Here is a 10,513-nt window from a genome sequence, read left to right as displayed (position 1 = left end):
AAATAGATGACAAAGCTGAGGTAAAAACAAATGATTGCTTATGAAAAGTGAATGCCCAAAACCAGAACAAACCACAATATAAAAACTGACTTGATATTATTAATTGACATTTGTAGAGTCTATTATTCTCTATTCAGCTAAATATGACTTCAATTTTCTATTCCTTCCAAAATTCAAGCTACCGTGCATTTCCCTTTTTTTGGCACAAAAAACCCTAAACACCATTAAAATACACAAATGAGTCAAAGCTCCCATAGAGTTTTACTACATCAATATATTTTAAAGGATTCTCTTTAGTTTTGCATTTTAAATGAAGTTGATGTTTTTTTCTGCTTAGAGACTGGGATGACTTTTCACTTCCAAAACTTCTTACCTTTGTTTGAACTGTTCCACCTGTATTAATCCTTCCTCTCTGGTTTTTAAATATTCAGGATCTTATTAGAAGATTAAAAATGCTGATGATTTTTAAGCAATTGATTCATTTTCCTTCATCTTCTCTAACTTGATATGGATGTTGCTCCTTATGAATAAGATATTGTGAAAGCTGTGAATTGTCCTGTACTGAATCCCACAGCCCCCTTGGTAAAGAGGGATTTGAAAAAAAGTCCATTTCTAAATAGTTATTCTAGTCCTTAGATCAACAGATTTATTTTGCTAAAGGAAAGCAGGGCAACAATAGGCAATGAGGAATTTTCAAAGAAATACATTTAGTAATCAAAAAAAATTAACTCTCCTTGATGTAAAGTGGCCATCATCCACTGCAGGCACCAATAAGCTTCAGGGTTTACAAATATAAGTCCACTTATTGACCAGAATTTAAATTTTAAGATGTATAGCAGGGAAATATACCATATTTTAAAAGGCACATGCATCAGATGTATAGATCTTCTCATGCCACATATTTTACTGTATTTTAGAACTAGAGAAGGGGGAGAAATGCTCATTTAAATGAAATAGCTACTGCTGGTCATACACAAAAGACTTTACACACTACTAGTTAGATACCATTAAAATATGTAATTGGGAACAATTTCTGTAACACTTCCAGAGGCTTAAGTTCACAGAATTGTCCCAATGAAAAAATACTTTTCCATATGTGAGCAATCCTTTGAATTTCAGTAGTCTCTAAACCCTTCCTTACCTTGCCAAAGTATGAAAAAAGGAAAGAGAACTGTATTCCATCTCCTGTTTTGATTTATTACTGGTTTATTTGACATTTCTTGTCAGAGTAAATGGCCTTCAGCAATACACACAACAGTTAAACAAATGCCAAGTAAAATCAGATAATTCTGCCATAGGTCCTTAGCTTTCAGTTGTGTCCTTGGCTGAAAAATTCTTCCATGTAACTTGGAAAGCCATAATGTCATCTTATCAGTCCTACAAAAACCTGAAAATAATGCCTCCTGTTAACAAGGACTTTATCTGTATTTTCATAGATACAAATATTCCCTGAAAATTCTGACTTAGGGGATACACAAAGCCCAGTTTAATGCCATTTGAAATCTGCAGACACAATGAAATGCAAAACCAGATAATTCAACATTCCAAAAGCTGTATAAATTAATTCTTTTAAATGTTATGTTCTTTTATACTACTTACAGAATAAGTCTATTTATTTTATTTCAAATTAAATTTAAAGCAGGACAACATACATTAACCTCTAACTTTAACAAAACTTATTCAAATTCTCAAAACATAACTGAGATTTAACATCTTGAGCAGCTCATGTTTGTGTTATAGGCCAAACCTCAGCATCAATGGCAAAGTCATTAAGTAGACTGAGACTTTACTGGAGTGATATTTCTGAGGTTTTGGCAGCAGCTGCCTCACTTGCAGGTGTAAAGAACATTCTTCTAATGCAATTATTTCAATACTCATCTCATACAAATTTGTGAGTTATTGGTAAATTAATTTCTTTTTTACTCTAAAAACTGTAGTAAGAGGTTCTGTCAGTTCAGAAAATGGACAAATACAGTAAACCACAATATGTCTGTTTACTAATCACATATAATGTTTCCTCTGGGGTAGAAGCAGAGCAAAGAAGTTGCAATTCAATAGCAGTTTTTAAAGTTTTAGAAATTTGATGTTATTTTTCAATGTTTTCTCTACATTTTCATGGAATCCACTTTTGAATGAATGTATAATTGGGTGGAAACAAAGTCAAGCTAGTACCCTTTCAGTGGTCAATGTTCTTATTGGTGATTCTCAATGGCCATTCACAATTGTCTAATAAAATTAAATGAAAAAAAAAGGCAAAAGGCATCTACTGTATTTCATAATTTCTTTTAAAATATTAATATATTTCCCATTGAATATTTCCCTTAGTGAGCTTTGTACTCACAATTGAAATCTTTAATGGCTGCGAGAGAGAGGAAACCTACTTGACTAGATTTACTAGAGAAATGATCAAGGCAAGTTTAGAACTATTATTTGATTTTAGTCTTCTGATTGAATAGAATCATCAGTAAAAACATGAGTTAAGTTGAACCTTTGCAGGTTTTATTGCAGTGCAAACAGTGTTGCTTGAGTCACAGCTGAGACATCACAGTGTGGAGACATCATGTTTGTAACTCACCTGTGCCAAATCCCAATACTCAAGAAACAAAGGGTCAGACCAGAGATGATCAGAAGATCATTTTGGTTTGGGAGCTACAAGCCAACACAAACTTGGTCTGGGGACACCAAAGATGCTCAGCCTTTTGCCAATCTTAATTTTCCTGAGGCCTAGTTTTTCAGGTAGGATCCATCCATGAAATGCCCAGTGGATGAAGCTGCTGTCAAGAATGCATATCTACAAGGTGACCAATTTTAACATAAAACATTTCAGCCGGGAACTCGGCAAGGGTTATCCTGGCCAATGCAGAGCTGGAGATGCTTTAAACCAAGGTCACTGCCAGGCCTCTCCGAGCCACAGCCTTCACTGGAGACATTTCCATGCCACAAACAATTCAAAAATAAACACAGCTACCACACAACACCTCTCTGTGCCCCCTTCCCCTCAGGAGATCTGGTTCCCATGGCAGTGAGGCCACCTTCACCTGCTGTTTGGTAGCACATCCCCCTTGCACCACCTCCTCCCTGGCACGCCCCAAACACATCCAAGGTGCAAATTCTAGCAGCTTTGTTAAAATTAACAGCCCGGGGGCTGCAGGGATGTAAACTCAGCCTCCTCTCTCGGATGTGGATCACTGATAACCCTCCCAGAGCTTGAACAAACAAACAAACTCCAGAAATGCCAACCATGTGTCATGGAGTTACTGCTTCACGTAACCATGGCAAAGTGTGGGCAGCGAGCAAAGCCGTGATCATTTGGAATGGTTTAAAATATTCTTATTGTCATGAGGGAGGCCAATGGACGGCCAAAACACAAAGAGGGCTCAGAGCAACCATGTGATCCAGGATTAGGGACCAAACCGGGGCTGGCATTTCTCTTTGCATTGGACCTTGTCAGAAAATGTCAATCTAATGAGAAAATTCAAAATTTTTACATTTTGAATTTTTACATAGCTCATTTCCCTTTATCCCCTAGGATCTAAATCTCTAAGCATTCAGGACCATGATATCAAAGTAAAAGGGACACAGTGCACATCCCTTTGTCCCCTCTTTAAACTTTAAAAATCCATCATGGGCAGCCTGTTTACTCTCTGGGCATTTCTGCCTAACTAAGTCAATGATGACACATTTAGGAAGATTTTGCTGGTTAGCAGCTATTATTGTTATGAAGTCTAATGTTAAATTAACATTTAGTGTAATATAGCTGCACATTTTTATAGCTTCTTGAAAACCTCTTAGTACCTCATCTGAGCCATGATTTTTCCATACCATTTCTATTTTAATAACAGCATCTCCACACCAGCTGACAACTTGCGCATGTTTTATTTTTCCCCTCTCTGTTGCAACATGACCAAGGTTATTGCAAACTGCCATTCTCTTCTTATTTTATTTTTACATCCATCTTATCTAATATTACTCATCTGTTACAGCTGCAAAGCCACATCAGTAAAGCAGACAGCTATGCAACTGTGCAGCCCAGCAGAAAGAACTTAAATTTATGTACATGAGGGCCCTTTGGAATTTTTTTTTTTATTATTTTTTTATGATAGGAAGATGAGTAAAGCAGAGACACAGGTGCCTGCAGCCACTTGAGAAAATTGTGCCCTTTCTCTCAGCTCTGTTGAGTCACTCTGAGTCGCAGGACTCATGGACATTTGGCTGTGTGGGCCCTGCTCAACAGCATTGTGAGGAGCAAAAATGGCTGAATGGCATCCATATGGCTGACAGCTTGCTGCGACGAGCAGCCAGCTCAACAATTTGTCAGCAGAAGAGGGCAAAAAATACATTCTGAATATAACTCTTTCAACATATTCATTTTGGAGGAGTAGGTAGTTATCCAACAGGCTGTACGTTCATCTGGTGGAGAATAACTACCAATAAAGCCTTTTGTTTTCTGGATGTGCAATACCTGAATAGTTTGAGGGAGTTGTCATCACAATGAGACCTACAGCCAGAAATTGGAAATAGTGGTGTGACTTAGAGGGTGCTGAGCTGTTGGTATAAAATCAGCAGATTGGAGGTAGAGAATAACGTCACTGGAGTGAAAATACTGAATACAAAATAGGAGCCTAAAATTTTCCACCATTTATGTCTTTCAAGAGATTGTTTCCATATTGTATAATGAGCTCTTGTATGCACAGCATGTTTCTATAACTCAGTGATGCCTCAAATGTCTTCATACATTAAAAATCTTAGTCTAAGATTATACCTGCCCTGCCTTCTCACTTATAAACATGCACAGTCCATCTGAAAATGTTACCAGTCTTTATTTTCTCAGTCTCAGGCAGTACCAGACATCTCTTCCTCTTAATTATCTTTGAGCATTATCATCTATTAACATTACCTTCCTCTCAATTATCTTTTGCATACTGGAGGCATGCAAAACACTTAAACAACAATAAAGTGACACTGGCCAACCTCCTCCTTATCTCTTTTCTCTCTCCACTCCAAGAAACCTGTGTCTTAAACGTTATTTATGGGCGAAAAAAGGTGGACTTTTTTAGTGATGTCTGTGATATGGAAGTAGTAATAGCACCTATGGGAACAATATTTTCTTCATTATTTTATCAAATCTGAGCTAGAGGCTGATCAACACTAACAATCTGTCAGAAACAAAATTACAGAAATAAATCGAGGAGAAGTTACAGAAGAAGTAAAAGTGATATATTAATTCTTCTATCTTCTTTCCTTCATGGAATGCTATCCTTCTATTTATTATTCCTATCCCTTAATTATAACAGAATGGGAATCTGCAAATTAGAATGCTTGACAGAGTGAGTTATACTTTCTCTTCTCCATACAACACTCTGGATTAAGGACCTCTCATTCCTAGTACAGTAGCCTACCAATTCACAGTATTTTTTAGAAGGTCTGATTCTCATTGTGGATATTTTTTGATAAAAAATTTTACACACACAAGTAATTGCAGGCATAGTTTTGCTCTATTCAGCAACCATTTTGAGGCCCATTTCAGAATAATGAGTTGACCTATTACTTGTTGTCTTTGCAATAAAGTATCTAATGCTAAGTGACCAAACTTCAGAAATCTGATCCAAAAACTGCTATTATCCAGCTCATTAGTATTTTCAAGGATATGCCAGATAAGTCCAAGAGATGCCACAAAGAAAATGAAGTTTTGCTATCAATGTGCTTGGCACCATGCAGGATGGCAAGGGAACTGCGGTGGCACTGATTAAATGTGAATTTGTGCAGGATTTGCTTTTAGTCCAAATCATAACAAGGGCACAAAAGTACAAGTACAGAAGAAGTATCACAGAATGGTGATCCTTAATCAAAGTGGCCTTTTACTGGATTCTCTCCCATAGCTTCATCTCTTTTGTACTGAGAAAAAGTACAGAAAAATTATGCAAAAAGCAATTTTTATTTAAAAAACAAAAAAAAGAGCAATTTCTAATGCTAATTTCAGACTCGCAGCATTAGAAGAAGAATTGGGTTTTTAAATCAGCCTCTGAAGAACAGGTAAAATCAAGGCAAAAAGTTATCTACAGTCAAATGAGAAGAATGTTTACTGTAACAGATGCTGTATAAAAATGTCCCTTCAATAATAATGGATAAGCCTTAGAACCAGTGGAAGGGTGGTTTGGGCATATATTCATGACTATTAAGAATAAATATTTAGTTTCTTGATACTTTTGTCATGTTCTCATTCTTTTAGTCTGCATTCTGTCTCCTCATACAGCTTATTAAAGACACCAAAATCAGTTACTGCTGAGCCTTCAAAAACCAAAATTCAAATCCAGTAAAACTCATAAGAGAAAGTCTAGAGCAAGTAAAAAGTCCCTCTGTAATTCTGCACATGCACACGTCCATGTTTTACACAAGGACCCAGATCAGTCTGTCGTTTTCAGACATTAGATATGAAAGAACCATAATAAATTATTCAATGCAGCATCTAATTGCTACTAATTGTTCAAGTTTTATAACAAGGATTATTTCACCTCCTTTTATGTTCTCTCAGCACTTGGGTTTTCACTGATTTGTGCTGTGTATTCTGTTTATTCACTAAATCAAAGCATGTGACTTTTAGAAGACAAGGATCTCTTATTTTTCTGAAGTGCAGAGGTTTGAAAACACAGAACATGTGTTACTCATCAGCAGTAGTAGGAAACAATATTTGAAATTCTCCCTTTTTATTTGCCTGTAAGACAACACATGTAAACTTTTTCTCATTTGCTGTGCAACACTTAGATATGCAACAGCAAAAATGTTTTTGGAGTTAGTCATTACTTAACAAATGGCAGATTCTAAATACTTTAAGATCATCAGATAGCCATAAATAGATTTAAAAGTTATGCACAAATATCTGTGACCACAATAAATTCCCTAGGAAAGCTCTGAAACAGCATTAAGCACTGTGGGAACAAGAGAGTATAGGTGATTCTGACTGAGATCACAAGAAACAGAAGGAGCTGTGTGTGGCACTTGTTAACAGCAATCAGTGCCCAAATGTATAGAAATATTTGCCTTCAATTGAGCAGTTTCGTTGGATACTTCCCAGCAGTGCACAAGCAAAGAAGCCTGCTTGCTAAGCTGAATTTATCAACCTCATCCTCAATTACAACAAGCCAATAGAACAGGAATAATCTTGGCCTTTGCCTGTACCTTTAGCAGCTGCCCTCAATAGGCTCAGATTTAGTTGAAAAAGCAAAAAAACAAAGGTATCATGGGCAAGGCTGGAAGATGTTTGCTTGGGGACTTTCACAAAAATACCTTTTAAATTTCACACAATAGGTAGAGAACTATCAAATTCAAAATGCTACAGGTATCAATGACCCAGAAGGATTTCTTCAATTACCTACATGAATGATAAACTTCAGTAATTGGGATTTTTTTTCTTTTTAAAATAAGTTTTGAAGGAATACAAAATATTATTTTAAAAAGGCAACATGCACCTCAATAGACATGTTCTTCCACTCTGGAAGTTTTCACAATGGATCAATTTAGATTTGTTTTTATTGTGACATGGATTCTGAGTGCCTAAACATAAGGAAAAATTCTATAATAGACAATATTTGTTTTTATCCTCTGAGGTCCCTTTCACAGGAGTAGCCAGGCAGTGGAAGTACACATTCATTTCTATGGAGGCTGAAGCTCTTTATAGGACAAGGAAATTTAACATCCCTATATAAGGCAAGTCAGGGCTGCTTATGCTGTGTTATCAGTGAAAGGCACCTTGTAAGGCAATTTTTCTGCTATTCTACTGCTATCATTTTGCTGGAAGACTTATTAAATCAAAATTGAACTTGAAGTGTCTCTACAATCTGTGAAACTACAGAGACAGTTCTATATAGAGCACTATAAAGTGCTCTAGGAGTCTTCTGGAAAGCCAAATTGAATGTTTAAATCACTAATGTTAGTCTGAATTAATTTTTTAATCTGTTTAATTAAATTATAGGCTTTCATGCCCATAGTTATACACTGAGCATCAGGGAAACATTTCTATGCTGCCTACTGCATACTTAAAGAAAAATTCACATAAGACTAAAGCACAAGGTTGTTTTATCGCTTTTTCTTCCTCATCCCTCCTCCACACTGTCCTTCCTTCTTGAATCACAAGAGGCCATAGTTCAGAGCAACTTATACTTTTGCTACATGAGCCTCACTGAGCTGGTCCCATGTGAGAATGCAAAGATAATAGAAGAAAGGAACAATAAAAATTAATCTCCTAGTTATAGTCCACAAGGGGGAAATTCGCACTTGGAGATGCTTCCCATTTTATCTTTGCTCCTACCATGGTGCACAAAGCTCAGAAAACCAAGTAAATTTGTGTGTAAATCAGACCAAGGAGGCCTGACCCTGTAAAGATTTGTGGTTCAATACAACCACTGGCTGATAATGAACCAGGCAATCCCCAGCTCCCAGTCCTCCTCCCTGCCAGTGTCCCCAACAGCTCGCTCTTACTTGCTTGTTGTCACTCTTTAGTCACTGACAAGAAACTTGGGGCCACACATTCGGCTTATTTACCCACATCTGAGTTGGCTTGGCCTAGAAATGATTCATTTTCACCCAGGTTAGCAGGTGACCACAGAGCCACAGGACTGTGAGAGCAGCATAAGGGAGGAAGCAGCAATGCATGGCCTCTTCTCTCCAGGAACAGCCCAGGACTTTCTTGAGGTTAAGCTAAGCTGGAAACTGTAAATATATCTGAAACATCTAACCTTTCGTCAAAATTTGTTAATGCCAACAATAGACTGGACACATGAGGTAGGAGCCTCAGACATGATCAGAGAATCAAAGAGAATCACAGAATATGCTGAGTTGGAAGAGACCCACGAGGATCACCAAGCCCAACTCCTGGCCCTGCACAGGACACCCCAAAAGTCACACCACGTACCTGAGAGCAGTGTCCAAACACTTCTTGAGCTCTGTGAGTCTTGCTGCTGTGATCACTGCCCTGGGGAGCCTGTTCAGTGCCCAACCACCCTTTGGGTGAAAAACATTTTCCTGATATCCCACCTAAACCTTTGCTGACTCATCTTCCTGCCATTCCCTTGGGTCCTGTCACTGTCACCACAGAGCAGAGAGCAGTGCCTGCCCCTCCTCTTCCCCTCATGAGGGTGTTGGAGACCACAATGAGGCCTCCCCTCAGCCTCCCCTTCCCCAGACTGAACAGAACAAGCGCCCTCAGCTGCTCCTGACACAGCTTCCCCCAAGGCCTTTCACCATCAGGAATGCAGAGGTTGCATCGGGCTAACAGTGTTTTGTGCAAAAAAAATGTGAAAGGTTATTCTGCTGTCCCAGGACAATAAGAAAACCAGACTATAGCCTAAAACTGCACATCACTGCTAGCTGGCATGGCTTTTTAAATAGATCTAACAAGATACTTAACTGTGTGAATCAGAACATTAAGAACTATGTGTATTTCTTGCTGCATGAAAAGGAAGTCTCTATCACTAAGAAATGCAAAAACGCCCTTAAAAAACAAACTGACTTTTGAAGATTAATAGATTTTGGTTTCTCAAATCATAATAGTACGGCCAAGTGACCAATTTCCCTCAGGAAAGGGAGTAGAAACAAGACCTAATTTCTGAATGGCCATAGTTAGAAGTACCAAGCACATGAAAAGCTTAAATTTGGAATGCTGTCACTCGCTTGACAGATAACAAAAAAAACACACATTCATTAAGACTGAAAGTAGAGGCATGGAATTTCATCAAAAACAGGAAAGAAATTAATTTTTGGTCAATAAGCATTTCTAAACTAACTGGAGCACTTTCTGGAGCAGTTAATTTCTTGGTTACTGAAAACATAACATGTTTTTATTTTCAGCAGATGTTTAGTTGTTCAGAATCTCACTATTTTGAAATTCAAGGAAAAACAGCAACCTAGCTTCCAAAGCTCTTAGACAAGTTTCAATGTCATGAATTTTGTGATTCTTTAGCTTTGAGTTTTCACTTCTGACTTTTGAATCAACACAATACAATCTATTCAATATTTAAAGAGCTCCTCTGCAAAGGCAGACTGCAGACATTCTTACAGTATTTAACTTTAATCAAAGACAATGTTCTCAGTGCAATTTATTGATTCCAGAGCCTTTAGGGGAAACACTCAAATCACATAACTTAGGAACAAAGCTGAAAAGAACACTTACAGATTTGGGGGAACTTTAAATACTTGGTTTTATAAATGCTTCCACAAAGCACAAGTTGACACCATCAAAGTTTTAACATCATCACAATCAAATCACAAGAGGGAGACTGAACTGATTACAAGGCTATCTCTGCCAAAAGCTGGACACCATTGGATATTGTGGTTTTTATCACTTATTAGAGAAAACTGATCCCAGACTTATCACTTATTAGAGAAACTGCTTCCAGAGCACCTCCATTTGCATATGAAATTAAGGTTTATTTCAAACTAACTTGAATATCCCTGAAAATATCCTTCCTATGAGTTCTATAAGCTGTTACACTTTCTTTTAAAGTTACACCTTATAGAG

The sequence above is a fragment of the Melozone crissalis genome, unplaced genomic scaffold (assembly GCF_028551555.1).
Source record: "Melozone crissalis strain CALT ecotype California unplaced genomic scaffold, PUWL_Pcris_2 ptg000009l_1, whole genome shotgun sequence".
Classification (NCBI taxonomy): Eukaryota; Metazoa; Chordata; class Aves; order Passeriformes; family Passerellidae; genus Melozone; species Melozone crissalis.
Note: the sequence above shows the minus strand (reverse complement) of the source record.